The sequence below is a fragment of the Drosophila serrata genome, unplaced genomic scaffold, assembly GCF_035046125.1.
Source record: "Drosophila serrata isolate PLE 108 unplaced genomic scaffold, ASM3504612v1 contig_276, whole genome shotgun sequence".
In the NCBI taxonomy this organism is placed as follows: Eukaryota; Metazoa; Arthropoda; class Insecta; order Diptera; family Drosophilidae; genus Drosophila; species Drosophila serrata.
Genome location: NW_028257174.1, coordinates 9,670,964 through 9,685,869, shown reverse-complemented (window position 1 = coordinate 9,685,869; position 14,906 = coordinate 9,670,964). Strand labels below are relative to the sequence as shown.

Genomic DNA, 14,906 nt, shown 5'->3' with positions numbered 1-14,906 from the left:
CCAGGGTAAAAGGGGGAAACGCAGAATGTTTCTGTAATGAATGTACTTAAAATTCTAAAATACAAAATGGGAGTTATGGAAAACGTTCATAGATTTTAAACATTTTAATGCTTGAAACCTTTTAAGAAATAGTTAAATAAACCGAAAAATAATAGGAAAAATACCATATAAAATAAAACAATTAGAAAACTTTAAGTGAAACAAAACACAACGAACAAACATCCTACATTTTGATGAACTTTATTTCAATTTCCCATTTTCTACAACTACAGTAGTACGTGAGTTTGTTTCGGATCGAAGAAATATTGGTTAACAGGCCATCAAATTCAAAGTGCACGAATTGTGGTTTAGTTTTGCCCCAACAACACGTAGAAGAAAATTGGTTAAAATGGTAATAAAATCAAGTTAATGTTGTCACCACTGCCACTTCCGGTCGCAGCCGTGACAACAACAACAACAACGACAACAGTAAATAACGTTTACAATGAAATCATGTGCATATCTTATCTAACTTTATATACACACAAAAAACTCAGGGCAATGGCAATTGGCCTAAAAATATTTTATATGCCCCACCGAACAACAAACACACAACACAACATACTGGAGGGGAGGGGGGGAAAAACAATTAGAAATTGGCAAATAGGAACAAGTCTCTGATAAAACTATGGTGTATAGGAATATTTATCTTGTCATTAACACTGCAACACTGTAAGAAAAGAACAACCTCGAATCACAATTTGGCAAACATGTGCCATTTTTATACCCTCGCAAGGGTATTATAATATTTGTTAGAACTTTGCAACGCAGTGAAGAAGTCATACAACATATCTATTTTCGATCAGCATTAACAGCCGAGTCGATCTGTTAAGTGTACGTCTATCTCTCTCTCTCAATGTATCAGTACAGACCCTGTCTCTTTCTGTAAAATGAATGTCTATCTCTCTCTCTCAATGTATCTGTACAGACCCTTTCTCTTTTTGCCTAGCTCTAGAGATGCCTCTTGCTCTCTCTTTCTCAATTTCTCTGCTCTCTTTCTGTTCTCACTTTCTCTGTTCTCTCGCTCTCACTTTCTCCGCTCTCTTTACTCGGAGACTATAAATACAGGCACTGCATTCGTTCCGCCGTCATTATGTGCGCGGCCTTCCCTCTGTTAACATTTTTAGTGATAGTGATTGCCCTTAAACCCCAATTAATTTCCTTATTGCCATGGACCCCATTTTCAAATTGTGACAAATCCATTACATGTTTTATATTTGAAATATTAATGCCTTATTTACTGGCATCCTAATAAATGCCAAATTGAGATTAATGCATCTTTGGCTTAGTTATGTTTGATCTCACATTCAAACATATAATCGTATGGATATGGATATATGGGTTTAACGGTTTGGGTTTTTGAAAGTTGCCTTCCTTTCTATTTAAAGATATTTTTTGATAACTTTTCTTTCTTTTTATGATCGGAGAACACTATTATTTTATAATTCCTATATTCTATTTCGAATATCTTGAGTTCAAACGCTTTGCAACTTCATAAACAGTTTGTTTTTATATAAAATATATACTTAGGTTCACTATTATTTTTTCTAAATTTATCTGAATTCATTAACAACTCCAACTCTTAAATGCTTTAAATATTGTTTACCAACACTGATAGGCGAAACATTAAAGGCGACATTAAACACATGACAAAAATAAGTGTTTGCATTTGCATAAAAAATATGTTTAAAAAAGATTTCCAAGTATCGTAACATTGTTAGAAAATACAAAATAATTATGCGGTAACAAACCCAATGCCACTTAAGCATTACACAAGCTTCAATTGGCATATTATTCACCGCTAAATTCCAAAACAACCAGTCAGAAAGCAAACAATCCCCCAATAATAAATAAAATAAAATACAAAGAAAAAAAAACCAGTTACCTGGCAACAACACAATGTTCAGAGATTAGTTAGCGAATATTCTTCACTGGGGGTACAGGTACAAAATGACGTGTGTGTACCCAAAACTGAGTACAGTCACCACTCGAGTATGTAAACACCATCCACGTTACTCATCATCCGCCCCGTTTGTTGTATGTACATTTATTGGGCCAAAAACAAAACTGCGCCCACTTGTTGCCTGGGCTTATTTACAACTGTTTGCCATGGCTAATGCTTTCGTTTTCAGTTCAACGACGACGACGACAATTATTCCAAAAGACAAAGCGAACGGCAATTGTCAAATAAATGGATGAGAGAGGGGTCTTTACCTATCGTTTTGCCAAAGCCGGAGCTAGTGTGTGTGAGTGTGAGTGGTTATGAAACGCAGACAATTTGCATGCACTGTGCGGTGTGATGCAACACACTAATAGCTAATAGAGAGCTCGCTCCTCCATCTGGCACTATTTATTTTTATGTCCATCGTGCGCATATTATTTGCAACTTATTTATGACTGACGGCTCGTCTTGTTAGCTAATTTCATTTTTATTTGAGTTCATTTCAACTTGACGCTCGTGCAAATATTGTGAACAATAGCAATGGAGGTGGAGATAGATAGAGATACGAGAGATAGAGATATACACAGATATTGAGAGACTGCTAGCTAAGGCTGGAAGAGTAAATAATATGCGTGACATTGGGTTTTGAGGTTATGCATACGTTAATGTGCTGCAGCACAACTTCAGTTGTATTGTCTTTATTAGTTTTACCGACAATACGAGTTAAGGGGGGATAAAATATAGAAATAAACCCAATAAAAAAAGCGGAATACCTGTTGTGATAACACTGCATTGAATTTATAATCTCTAATTAAATGATTCATTTAACCTGGATTAAGTGCAGTGACTCAGTTAGTTGTCCCAAATCTGTTTTTGAGATAGCAGAACAATCCCTCGTTTAATTTATTATGTTTTCGTTTAAGTTTGGATAATGAATGAATGACTCACAAGTCTTAGAGCGGGTAAAGCCTACATCAATTAATACAAATCTTTAAAATATCTAAAAATTCATCTCAGAATTCTAGCATTTTTTAAGAATTCGTAATGGAAACAAGTTTTTAAGCTATTTCCCCAATTGACAAATATTTTTCTGATTGATTTATAGGCAAGTAGCAGGCACGAAAAGCAGAAAACTCAACAAAAGCCATTAACAAAGAAGCGTTAATGAAAATGTGCACACACTCACATCACAGGAATCGCCGCACTCAGCATCACACGCAAAAAATTAAAAAAAAAAAAAAGCTATACAAATGCAGAACTCACACACAGCTGCCATTAAAACAACATTAAAAAGTAAAACAAATAGCCATGGCAACTAATTTTTTTTTACTTTTTGTTTTCCAAGTCGCCGCTGGAGATGATTACGTTTCGATAAAAAAAACAGCGGGGCAGGGGCAGGGGAACGGGGAGACTGAGATAGCTCAATGACAAGGTAAACACACTCACACACACTCAATACTCAGGTGACAATGCACAGGTAAGCAGCTAGCAGTGTTGTAAAGAGCTTAGCAACAGCGGAAGTGTTGATTAATTGCCGCACATCCGTTTTGTTGGATAATCGGATTGGAATAATGGAGTATATATTTTCAAGAACTTTAGGGTCTTAAGGGGTTTTTAAATTTATTTATACCCAAAAAAAACCCTTAATTAAATTATTTGTTATAATTAAAAATTCTTAACAATTGTAATAGTATATATTTTATCAATAGGATAATAACATATCATCATCCTATTAGTAAACAAACAAGAAATTCCTTGGAACTAAATAATAATTTCGTTGAAAATTAAAAAAAAATTATCATAAATAAAAAAAAACGCCTTACCTATGCTTTAATATTTCTAACAAAAAAAAAAATAAATAAATAAAGATCTACGGCCTCCAAAAATATTCTACAAAATAGGTCAATCTTTCACATCGTTCATAGACTACATCTGTTTTGTTTCACCTTCAAATTTAATTTTCAGCGAAAATAAATTGGCAAATCAAAATAGTTTTATTTTTTTTTATTAATTTATTAGAAGCTTCACCTTTGTATATTTCCCTTAAAAGGGTTTACGTTTTCTTGGTAAAATCTCAACACAATCTCCCGACACCTGAGTCATAGGTAGTAAAAAATATATATATTTAAATTGAATTTGACGCAGTCGTCCCACAACCGCATTATTGCCTTGGTAGTTAAATAAAAAAAAAATCAAAAACAAAACAAAACGAATGGCAAGGCAAAAACAAATCAGAGAGCAAAGCAAACATCAATTGCACAATTAGTCATTTCTTCAATTAATAATTGACTATTTTTAAATGTGCGCCAGTCGTCGTCAATGATAATAATATGACGGTGATGATGAGCTTTGGCAATGAGAGCTACATGATGATAATAATGATAATGATAATGATGATGATGAGCTCGCTCAGGTCTTGAACAACTTCAAATAAGGCAGCAACAAACACATAAAGTTATTATCTTCAATAACACAAATAGTTAAAAAATATAATATATTTTTACGAATTTTGAAGTTCACTTAGAGAATTGTACAGAACTCAAGGAAATATTTAAATTTTTAAGCCTCAAAATGTATATGAATAAAAGTAAACGAAGATCAGGGTTGTCGCTAAGTGTCTTTGTCCTTTAGTATATTTCTAATTATGAATAACTTTTAATTATTATTATTATTATTTATGATCACTAATAGATATTTTCTCTCTGTGCACTCGCATGGGAGATTTATCATGGGTTTTTTTCTCTCAACATTTTGTACACCTTGAACTTTGACGCTGTGGCTGCCAGTCTCGGTGTCGCTGTAGACGTCGTCGTTTAACTTCAAGCTTAAGTGCAATGTGTCTGGCGATCTTTCAGTTAAGCGCCCCTTCAGCTCCCCCTGCCACGCCCCTTCCTCGCTCACCTTCGCAATACGTGGAAACGTGCTCATATACACACTCACTGGGGATTCGTGTAATTGAAGTATTCAAAAAAGTATAATAAAAGAGAAAAAGCTAAAAGAGAGAGAAAAACAAAAGACGACGAAGAGGCGCGCAAGCAAGAGGTAGAAAAAAAGTAGATGCTGCCTAAGCTTGTCTTACGGATTTTGGTGAGTGTGTATGTAGTGTGTGTGTGTGTGTCTGCTCAAAAGCTTTCGTCTGCATTTTGTGAACAGGAAAAAGAACAAAGTGAAAACAAGCTAATAAATGAAGTTTAGAAGCAGATGCTACCCTGGATAATGTATCTGCGATCTTTTAAATAGAGATCGAGAGGCTGTAAAAATTAAAATGGTGTATTTTTAGCCTTGCAGGGTATTATAATTTCAGTCAAAAACTTGAAACGTGGTGAAGGAGTCATTTTCGACCCCATAAACCATATATATTCTTGATCAGCATCAACTGCCGAGTCAAACTAGCCTACTCAGAGAGAAAAAAAAAATTATTAAAATTTTCAAAATTTTATAAGGGGTTACATCGTTGAAATGGTCAAAAAAAAATTGAATTTTTTTAGGTTTTTTACTGAGTATGCAGATTTATTATCCTAATAAAAACTAACATGGGACTGCTTTCCGAATTAAAATTAATGTATTTTCGACTGAGTTATGACGGATTATCTCTGCAAGGAAGGAAGGAAATTAAGATTGCATCTTTAAGATCTTGTATCTTTAAGAGCTTGCATCTATAAGAGCGGATATCTTTTAGATAACATCTAGCACAGAATATATCTAGTGCACAAAATCACAAATAAAGATTATACCAGAACTAAAATGCAGAATACTTTTGTATATAAAACCCATTTTATATTTATACATTTTAAAAATATATTTCAAAAAAATCTTTAAACCTATATCAAATTTTCGTAAATTCTTTTAATTAATTTTTCACAGCCCAAAAAAAAAACCGACTGCAAAATCAAGAAGCTTTCATTGTTACTAAATAAATCACTCAAAACCTCACAAAAAAAAACACATTTTTAAAGGCTAAATCAACCTGTTATTTCGTTTTGTTAATTTCGTACCCCCACCAAACTTTTTGACATTTTCAGCATGGAATTTTGTGCTAATGACATCAATAATATAAAGCCAACTACAAACGGGAATTGGTGACATTGGCGGCCAAGGGGATTTTTATGTAAATGAGTTGAAGTTTTTCAAAATCAATGAAGCGTCATCAAATTGTTTTTAGAACTCTTCTCTCAACTGGAGAGAGAGATGTTAACTGACCTTCACAGGTTGAGTGTAGAGAGAAGTCATCTCCCAGTAAGTTTTTAGCTTTTGTTTTTGGTTTTTATTTTACCTGGGTGCGGCTACAAAAATTAGCAACTTTTGGAGGCTGAGAAACACAACAAAAGAAAGCTGCGGAATTTTAGCAATGCGGCCAATGATCTCGGCCATCTTCTCCTCCCACAGCCCACTACAAAGCCACTTTTCTCTTGGCTCGCAAAAATACCGTGATCACTCAGCAGGTGGCCTTTGCATTTTCAGGTGTTTTTTGTTAACAGCCACTAAACGAGTTTGTAACTCTTTGAGTCAAGTATTTCCATGGCAATTTGTCATAGTTAAATAGTTGTTTCCAATTAATCCCAAAATGGGTGTAAATTTTAATTTTATTTAAACTTGAACTTGGTTTTGAGAGATGAAAGACGAATGTATTTATACTCAATAAAGTTTTATCAAGGTTTAAAAACAAATTTTTAATTTAATTTTATTAAATATATAAAGAAGCATTCTATATCTTATTTCTTCAAAGCACGCGGTCAGCTTCTGGGTAATATGACTCAAGTATATATAGATAAAAGTAAGCTTATGCACCTGATAAAACATTTCATTTATTTACACAGACACAACCACATCACCTTCAAAGGCAATTGCAGAAAGAAAGAGAAAAATTGCTAAATGAAATGATGAAAATGTACGTTAATATGCACTACTCTGCTATTATTTGAGAAATTAAAAAGCGAATTTAAATGCATTGAGACACGCGCGCAGTCGCAGCGCAGTGGCAGAGAGCAACTAAGCGATCGCATGCCACATGCCCTCCCCTTTCCAGCCCACATTTCAGCACCATAAAAAAAATACTCTAGGCATCATAATTAAGATTTTTATAGCCTCAATTTAAGCGCTGTCTGATATACAACAACAAAATGAGCCAAGAAAATGTTCGAGCATTAGTTTTCTTCAGCTATTTGATATATAAATTCCTTGGGTTTAACTTAAAATGTTGGACTTTGGTAGTTCACAAAAAGTTTAAACATAATGGACCTATTAAATTCAAGGTTAGGGTGATAAGTAAGTATAATATTTTAAATTGTTAAGCTGTTATTAAAGTTAGTTTAAGTTAAGACACTTATGTGTTCAAAAACTTTTGTGTTTCATTTCTTTTGATTTTTAAATTAAGCGAATATTTAAACTTGAATATTTTACAAGTTGAAATTTGCAAAAACCGAAACAAGGAAAACCCGCATACCATATACCTATCATAATTGATTCCCCTAAACCACCAATTGATTTGGACATATCCGACATGACTATTTCTGGTTAAAACATAAAACTTATGCAAGAGGAAGTGTGTGGTGGTCCCCCAGTTGACTTCCACTTGCAATTAATTTGCCGTAGATTGCATTTCACGACAATCCCAGTAGTAGTGCCCAGTCCAAGTCCATTTAAAGTCAACCTGGCTGGATCTCTTTTTCCTGCCGATTTTTACATTTTAAATCGCCATCACAGCAAATAGCGGTAGACAGTAGACACTGCATTTTCCAGCTAGTTTCAGTTTTGGTCATGGTTTTGGCCATTTCCACTGTGTGTGTCCCGTCCACCTGTCTTTCAACTTGTTTTATGACGAGGGCGCTGCCAACGGTGAGGAGGAAGGAAGGGTGTTAAACTGTGTGTGGCACTTGGATGCCACTGACATTACAGTGATTATACCCACGATAGGGTTTGTCAAAAAGTAAATTTAATAAAGGAAAAGTATAACCTACATATGGTAATATTCTCCACCATGAGATACATTATCATATGTGGTAAATAAAAATTAAAGAAAAAATCTATTAATCATTTGTTTAAAACTCTTAGAGGACTCTTTTGGTTTATACTTTTTACTCTTTCCAATATAACCTTTCTCCACTTTTTACTCTGTTAAATTTCGGCTTTGGAAGTTAGATTTTAATTACCTAAGTTGTTCGTAATATTTTATAATCGGCCTTTAACGAGGCATCACTGTACTTGCTGGTCAGAGATTTTGCTGCTTCTCTGGCGTTTTGTTGCTGCTTTTTAGAAAGTATGTCAATTTAGAAAAGCCGTTGACTGTCGTCCACCTCTGTCCACTCGCACACACACACACACACTCGGGCCACTCACACTCAAGCATCATTGCTGGGCACACAACACACAGACACTCACACACCTGCAGTCAGGTGCGCTCAAGTTAAGTAGAAGAAAAAGACTTTAAATAAAATGGTTAAATACCAACCGCAGTTTTTCTTGTTTTTGTTGCCGCTTCTTTGCTGCTGCTGCTGCTTCTTCTTCTTGGACCAACACTTAAGAACACACGAAAAAAAAGTGTCGAAAATTGCAGGGAGCGACCAGGAGAGAGGGAGAGAGTGCAAGTCACAATAATAACAATAACAACAAGAGCATAACCACACACACACAACGGTATCGGGAGTCGGTATCGGTATATCGCTATCGGTATCGGTGAGAGAGAATTACGTCTGCTTGAAACGAGCGCGCCGTCGCGACTGTCTATATTTTTTTGCAGCCGAGCTGAGCTGCTGCGCCGCTGTCGCTGTCCGGTGTCCGCTGCCGGCGGGCTCCCGCTGCTTTGGCGCTTTGCAGTCAGAGAGAGAGAAAGAGCACTAGAGTGTACAGTGGTCAAAATTACATGGTTGCACATTAAAGACTTTGATTATTTAGAATTAATTTTATTAACATTTTATAGATCTTTTACTAAGGCAGCTCTCGAAATTTTATTTTTTATAAATAATAATAATAATTTTTTTTTAAATTTAAATATTAGTTTAATCCACGAAAATAAACCAAGAAAATAATATTTTAAAGCAACAGGTTTTTGTTCACTTTCTTCTTATTTATAGATCTTTTACTAAGACAGCTCTCGAAATTTTACTTTTTATAAATTATAATAATAAATTTTGCCTATATACTTTAAAATTAAATATTAGTTTAATAACTTTTTATTCTATTAGCATTTAAAAGATATCAAGAAAATAATATTTAAAAGCAACAGGTTTTTGTTCACTTTCTTAACCACATTTGACCACTGTGCGTTGGAGAGAATGTGCCGGAGAGAGCAGCGGAAGAGGGCGCTTTGGAGCTTGGAGCCTACTTTATTCGCTCCCTCTCACTCACTAACTCTGCTCGCGTAAGCAAGTTAAGCAAAATTTTATAATACAGCAACAACAACAAGTGGGTATTTTTGGGAGAACCAACTTCAAGATACTTCTTAAAAATTGTACAAGATCTTAGTTAAAGCGGGTTGCTATGAAGATAGTTTTTGGGCAACAGATATAATATATTTTAAATATTTACATTTTATATTTAAATCCAGAAAACAAATAAACTTCAGGAAGCCGAAGTTTTTATACCCTAACTGTTTGCAGTTGAATCATAGGAGCGAAACGTCGGTAATGACTCCTTTATATCGTTACAAGCTTTTAGGGCTATGAATACGTTTTAATCGTTGGATTATTCAGATACCCCCCTCAAAAAATACCCCACAAACCGCCGGGAGAGGAGTTAAACTTTGGAGTGTTGAGTGAAGCTTAAAGATAGCACAGGAAACAATATCTCACGTACACACGCCTTACCTAACCTATGCATAATATGCGGTTTTATTGGTTACCTATTAAAATTAAAATAGTATTGCATTTTTGACCCCTATTTAACTTATTTATGTATAAGATTTATCACAAGTTAATGTTCTGACCCTGTAGTATTTATCAACATAACCAAACGAGTTGATCTTGTCAACTACTCTTAATTTTTGAGATAGATATCATATAGCTGCATAAAGATTATTCATTTTCTTGCCTTAAAAATATAGTTAAAAAACCTGCGCAATTATTAACATTTGTATTACTAATTTTTGCTTGAGAACTTGATTGAATCAATTTCAAGTGTAGTCAATGATATCCAACTGCAAAATCAGGTCAGCCAGATACAACAGTTGCTGTTAGTTGCATTGTTTTGCCATTTGTACGTTACTTCCAAGATATAGTAAGCTGATAACGCGTAATTTAAACGGAAATAGAGGCATGAATAGCACCTAATGCCTAGAAGTTGGCAAACATCTTCTTTCCAGAGGCAACACCGCCGCCGCCTGGAATTCTCGAGAACTTTGTAACTGATATCAAGAGAGTCAGACGAGAGACCTTGGGCCGAAACATTCCAACATAAGTACGTACATGTTAGTAAAGCCCAAAGTGCGATATGAGCATATCGTCAATAACGTCGCACACCGAGGGCTTAGCCAAGTACAGTGAACCCTACCACTTCTTCTCACTTTACATTTTACACCTTCAACTAGGGGGAAAAGTATGTTGCAAGTTGGCAAAAGGCAAGGAAAGTCTGAATAAAATACAGAGATAATAAACTACTAGAGCCTATCGTGTAGAGTACATTTTAGAAAACTTCTCTAGTTGTAATTAAATTTTAAGCACGTTCTCTCCGTAATCGTTAACTGCTAAAACCTTAACAAAACTAATTATCTGACTGCAGTAGTGGTTAATTGCAAACTCTAAATGAAATCTCTCATGGCGTCATATTTTCTCATTTTTTGTAGGGATATCAGCAAATGCTCACAGAGTCAAAATTAGAACATTACGTGATCTCCGAAACGCGAAAAATGCTTGACAAAAAAAAATAGTTTATCAATTTTCAAATTGATAAAAAAATTAACAACAAAAACTACGCAAACACAAATACATATATGGCTATTCTCGTGTTATCATTCGAGTTGGCGCGTAAGCAAACGAAATAAAACAAAACTTAAGCTGCGTCCATAAAATGATTAGAAAGAAATGTTTAGCGACAAAAAATTGCAATTAATTGGGTTCGAGGGTGAAAAGAAAGGAGAGGGGTTCTTCTGGAGTGGCGCAATCGCAAGACAACAAATATAAATAACTTTCCAATCATAAAAATAATCAATTCTCTGAATGATTAAATCGAGTATAAATAAATACATTATAAAAGTAATAATAAATTACAAAACATGTATTAAAATATTACTCAGAATGCTCACTCACTCACACCCAAATCCGAGTCATTAAACGATCAACAATGCTGTGAATTCCAGAATCTTGTCCCAGGCCGCGATTTCAACAAAAGAGGCAACTCCTTGGGTTGGTTTTTATTATAATTTCTTATGAGCGCCGAGCTCTTTCACTTTTAAAAGCACTTAAACAAACACACAAAAAGCAGCAGCAACAGCAGCAGCGAAGATGAAAAGTAAAAGCCCACGCAGAGTGTTGTGCAAGTGAAAAAAAGAGAAAGATAAGATACGAAAAATGGTTAAATGGAGTGGAGAGGAGGACGGAAAATGGGCAAGTATGTGGCGGAGGCGACGGCGATCATCGTCGTCGTCTGGAGGTCGCCGGCAATAAAAATTAACCAACTATCCAGAACCCCGAAAGTGGAGTTTCTTCGACTTGAAGATACTTGGTATTTAGGAGATACTTTTTTATTAAAATCATGTTGTATATTCAAGAATTTTAGATTATAAAATATTCCCTTTTAATACGACGTATCTTTTTTAAATCCTTTTACTAATTTTCCAATGAAATCACCCAAAATATTATTTTAAAGACTATATCTGACTGCATCCCAAAAATAAAGTCCCAACCTTTTATAGATCCCAAAATTAATACACCAATTTGCCGGAACTTTTAGATTTAATATCTCATAGATTCTGAAACATACTCTACAAGACAGAGTTTTTAAATCAAAATAACTAAAATATACTCTAAAAATCGTTATCCAACTGCATCCCAAATATGTAGTCCGAACCTTTTATAGATCCTAAGATTAAGACACCAGTTTTCCATAACGACCAGCGAACTTCTACTTAACTTTTGGCATTCTTCGGTTGACCCACTAAATTGTCGGGGCTCCCCCTCGATTTTCATCGTCTATGTTCCCACTCTTTTATCATATAACCCCTTCCCTAGCCCTATTCGCTAGCTGCTGCAGTCTCTTCTGAGTCATTGCGTTGATTAATTTTTCACGCGTCGCTGCTTTTGGAAAATTGGGTGAAGGGCGGAATGGAGTGAATAACACTTGAGAAAACTTTTTAATTTTTAATTCGAACCAAACAAGGTGTTCATGTTTTGAAGCTTTGTATTTGTTTTAATTAATTTTTTTTTTTTTACTTTAAATTTGTTTGAAATTTTTAATCACTTAATCTGTCTCTCCCAAGTCATCTTCTTCTCAGCAAAGAAAATGCATCATAGAAAAGATGCAAACGGAGGGGACAAAGAAGAACGAGAGATAATGCGAAGATAATCAGTGTTTTCTGATGACACCACAAAACGGAATACTTAAATAATTAATGCAAGTCGCGTGGTTGAAGAATCAGGGGGTGCTTATTATGTTAAGAAAAATAACAGAATTATAAAAATTAAATTTTTCTCATTGACAATAGGTGGGTTAATTATTATAAATTATTAAATAAGTTAAATGAAAAAATAAGACAAATTTATATTTTATGCCAATTTAAACGAGAGCAACTCAAAATCGTTAAGCGTAAAAACGCTTTTCCCCCTTTTCCCCTATACAAGGGGCGTGGAGTTTACTTTTAATCAGGTGGCAACGCTTGTCAATTTGAAAGCAACGTTTTCCCTATTATGTAACTAGCATCTCTCTTTTCTCTTCTACTCTCTCTCTCTCTTTATTTTCGCTCTCTACGCGCTTAACTAGTCAAGCATAACAAAACACGAGAGAAGCAACAACAACGCCAACTCGTTTTGGTTAATTAACATAAAAAATGGTAAAGAAAACAAAAAAAAAAAAACGCGGCACACACTTGTTGCACCAAAAAATAAAAATGAGAAAAATAAATAAAATAACGAAAAATAGCCGACGCCTGAGTAAACACGCGAGAGAATTTCCAGAGAGCAAGAGAATTGGAGAAAGACAGCAGTGAAAGAGAGCTCCAGAGAGGGAGTTCCTTTCTTTTTAATTGCTTAAATTCGAGTTCGTAGTCAGTGAGGGGGTTTTGAAACCCCAAAGAGTATTTGAAATATCTTTTAAAATATAATATTATATTTTAATGCATTTATGCAATTTTATGAATTACAAATTTTAAGTAACTAAGACTGCTAGCTATCACAAAAACAATCCAAAATCAATGTAATTTTTAGGAAAACAAAAGAGCATCCTTTTATACCAGGACACCGACTTTCGTTCGCCTCTCATTTTCCGAGCGATCACTGTACTTCGAATAGCATTGGGTGTTCGCCATTCGTTCTGTTTTTCTTTTTCGTGAATAAATAAATACAAAATACAATATAACGAACACGCTTTCGGGGCGGCAAACAGACGCAGCCATGACGTCAGTCGCTTTTAGGTGCCTCTCCGCGCGCATTTTGCCTTTGTTGCTTGTTCGCTGCAAATTTTGTGTATTCAATGTCAGAAAATAAAACAAAAAACACGGCCAAAAGCCATTCCCAATTTCAATTCCCCCACAAAAAAAATACGAAAAACAAAAACTGTAAAAAACAAGCATAGCCGGACAACATCGTGGGTGCGATTGGGGATGGGAACATACTTTAAACGTAGATCTCTAACTTAAAATTTAAAGTAAGGCATAAATGAAACTTTAAAAGCTGCTGTATTACCAGATTTTTAAGATTTAGATTTTTGTTTTTTATTTATTATTTTCATAAACAAAATAAGGTGTTGATGAGTGGGTATATGATATATTCTTTGAATTATAAAATTAACAAGAAAGAAAGTTAATTTCGGAACTCGAAGAAACTATATCCTCGCAGTTAAAATCGATCATAACTATGGAAAAAATGCATTAATTTGCATTCGGAAAACTGTTTTTTACTAGTTTTTATCAGGTTAACAAATCTGCATACTTAATTTAAAATCTAGAAAAATTGAAATTTTTTTTAAATTTAAAAAGAATTTTAACAATGTAACCCCTATAGAATTTTGAAAAAAATTTTTAAATTTTCTTTTCATTCGGACAGGGCTAGATCGACTTGGCTGTTGATGCTGATAAAGACTATATATGATTGATGGGGTCGGAAATGATTCCTTCACTGCGTTTAATGCTTCGGACTAAGATTATAATTCCCTGTAAGGGTATAAAAATCTAAATCTTTACCAAGTAGTCGATTTATTTTTTAATTCAATTTAGAAGTCTTTAGCCTTGGCTTATATTGAAGAAATTTATTCCAAAGTCGTGCCTTGATTTATTGGTCGATCTTTAACTTAATCCTCACGATACCATCTCCAGGTTTCAGCACTTTGTTTTACCTGCCCCATATATTCTTTTACTGTTTCCGAGGACTTTTGGGGTATGCCAGAGAAGGCGAAAGATGGAGCAATAAAGCCAAGAGGATGGAGGAGAAGACTCCAAGTTGCCGGCCACGCAAATCTCGCGCAAAATGGCAACACGGACACGAAGAAACTGGTTTTATATTCTCGCATCTCTCATCTTAATTTTTTTTTGTTTTTTGGGTGAGCGCATCTCAAAAGATATGCAAACCACTGACCACATCATACGTTTCCAGTCAAGCCGGGAATACATATATATTTATCTAAGCATTTGTATATCTACATAGAAATGTGCTAATTGAGCTAGCAGCATTGGAGAAAGAGGATGAGTGGGCACATTTCACTGTAGCTGACCATTTTCCAGGCCATAAATCAAATAATGAATGGCCAAATAACCAGTCCAAGTGCAAAGATATATACCAGAGAG

The 14,906-nt window shown here is 34.7% G+C and overlaps 1 protein-coding gene across 21 annotated transcripts in view; it reads right to left on the bottom strand.

Annotated features, from left to right (window-relative positions):
• Moe (moesin) overlaps window positions 1–14,906 on the bottom strand; it is a 33,521-nt gene that overhangs the window by 15,750 nt on the left and 2,865 nt on the right. For 3 of the 21 annotated variants that reach the window (XM_020950017.2, XM_086836382.1, XM_086836384.1), the window contains exon 1: window positions 8,430–8,702. The exons of 16 other annotated variants lie outside the window; for them this stretch is intronic. The gene's annotated coding sequence lies outside the window, so the exon portion shown is untranslated. Of the gene's footprint in view, window positions 1–8,429; window positions 8,803–14,906 lie in introns of those variants that run through there. 2 more of the 21 variants (XM_086836392.1, XM_086836387.1) reach the window with 2 other exon arrangements.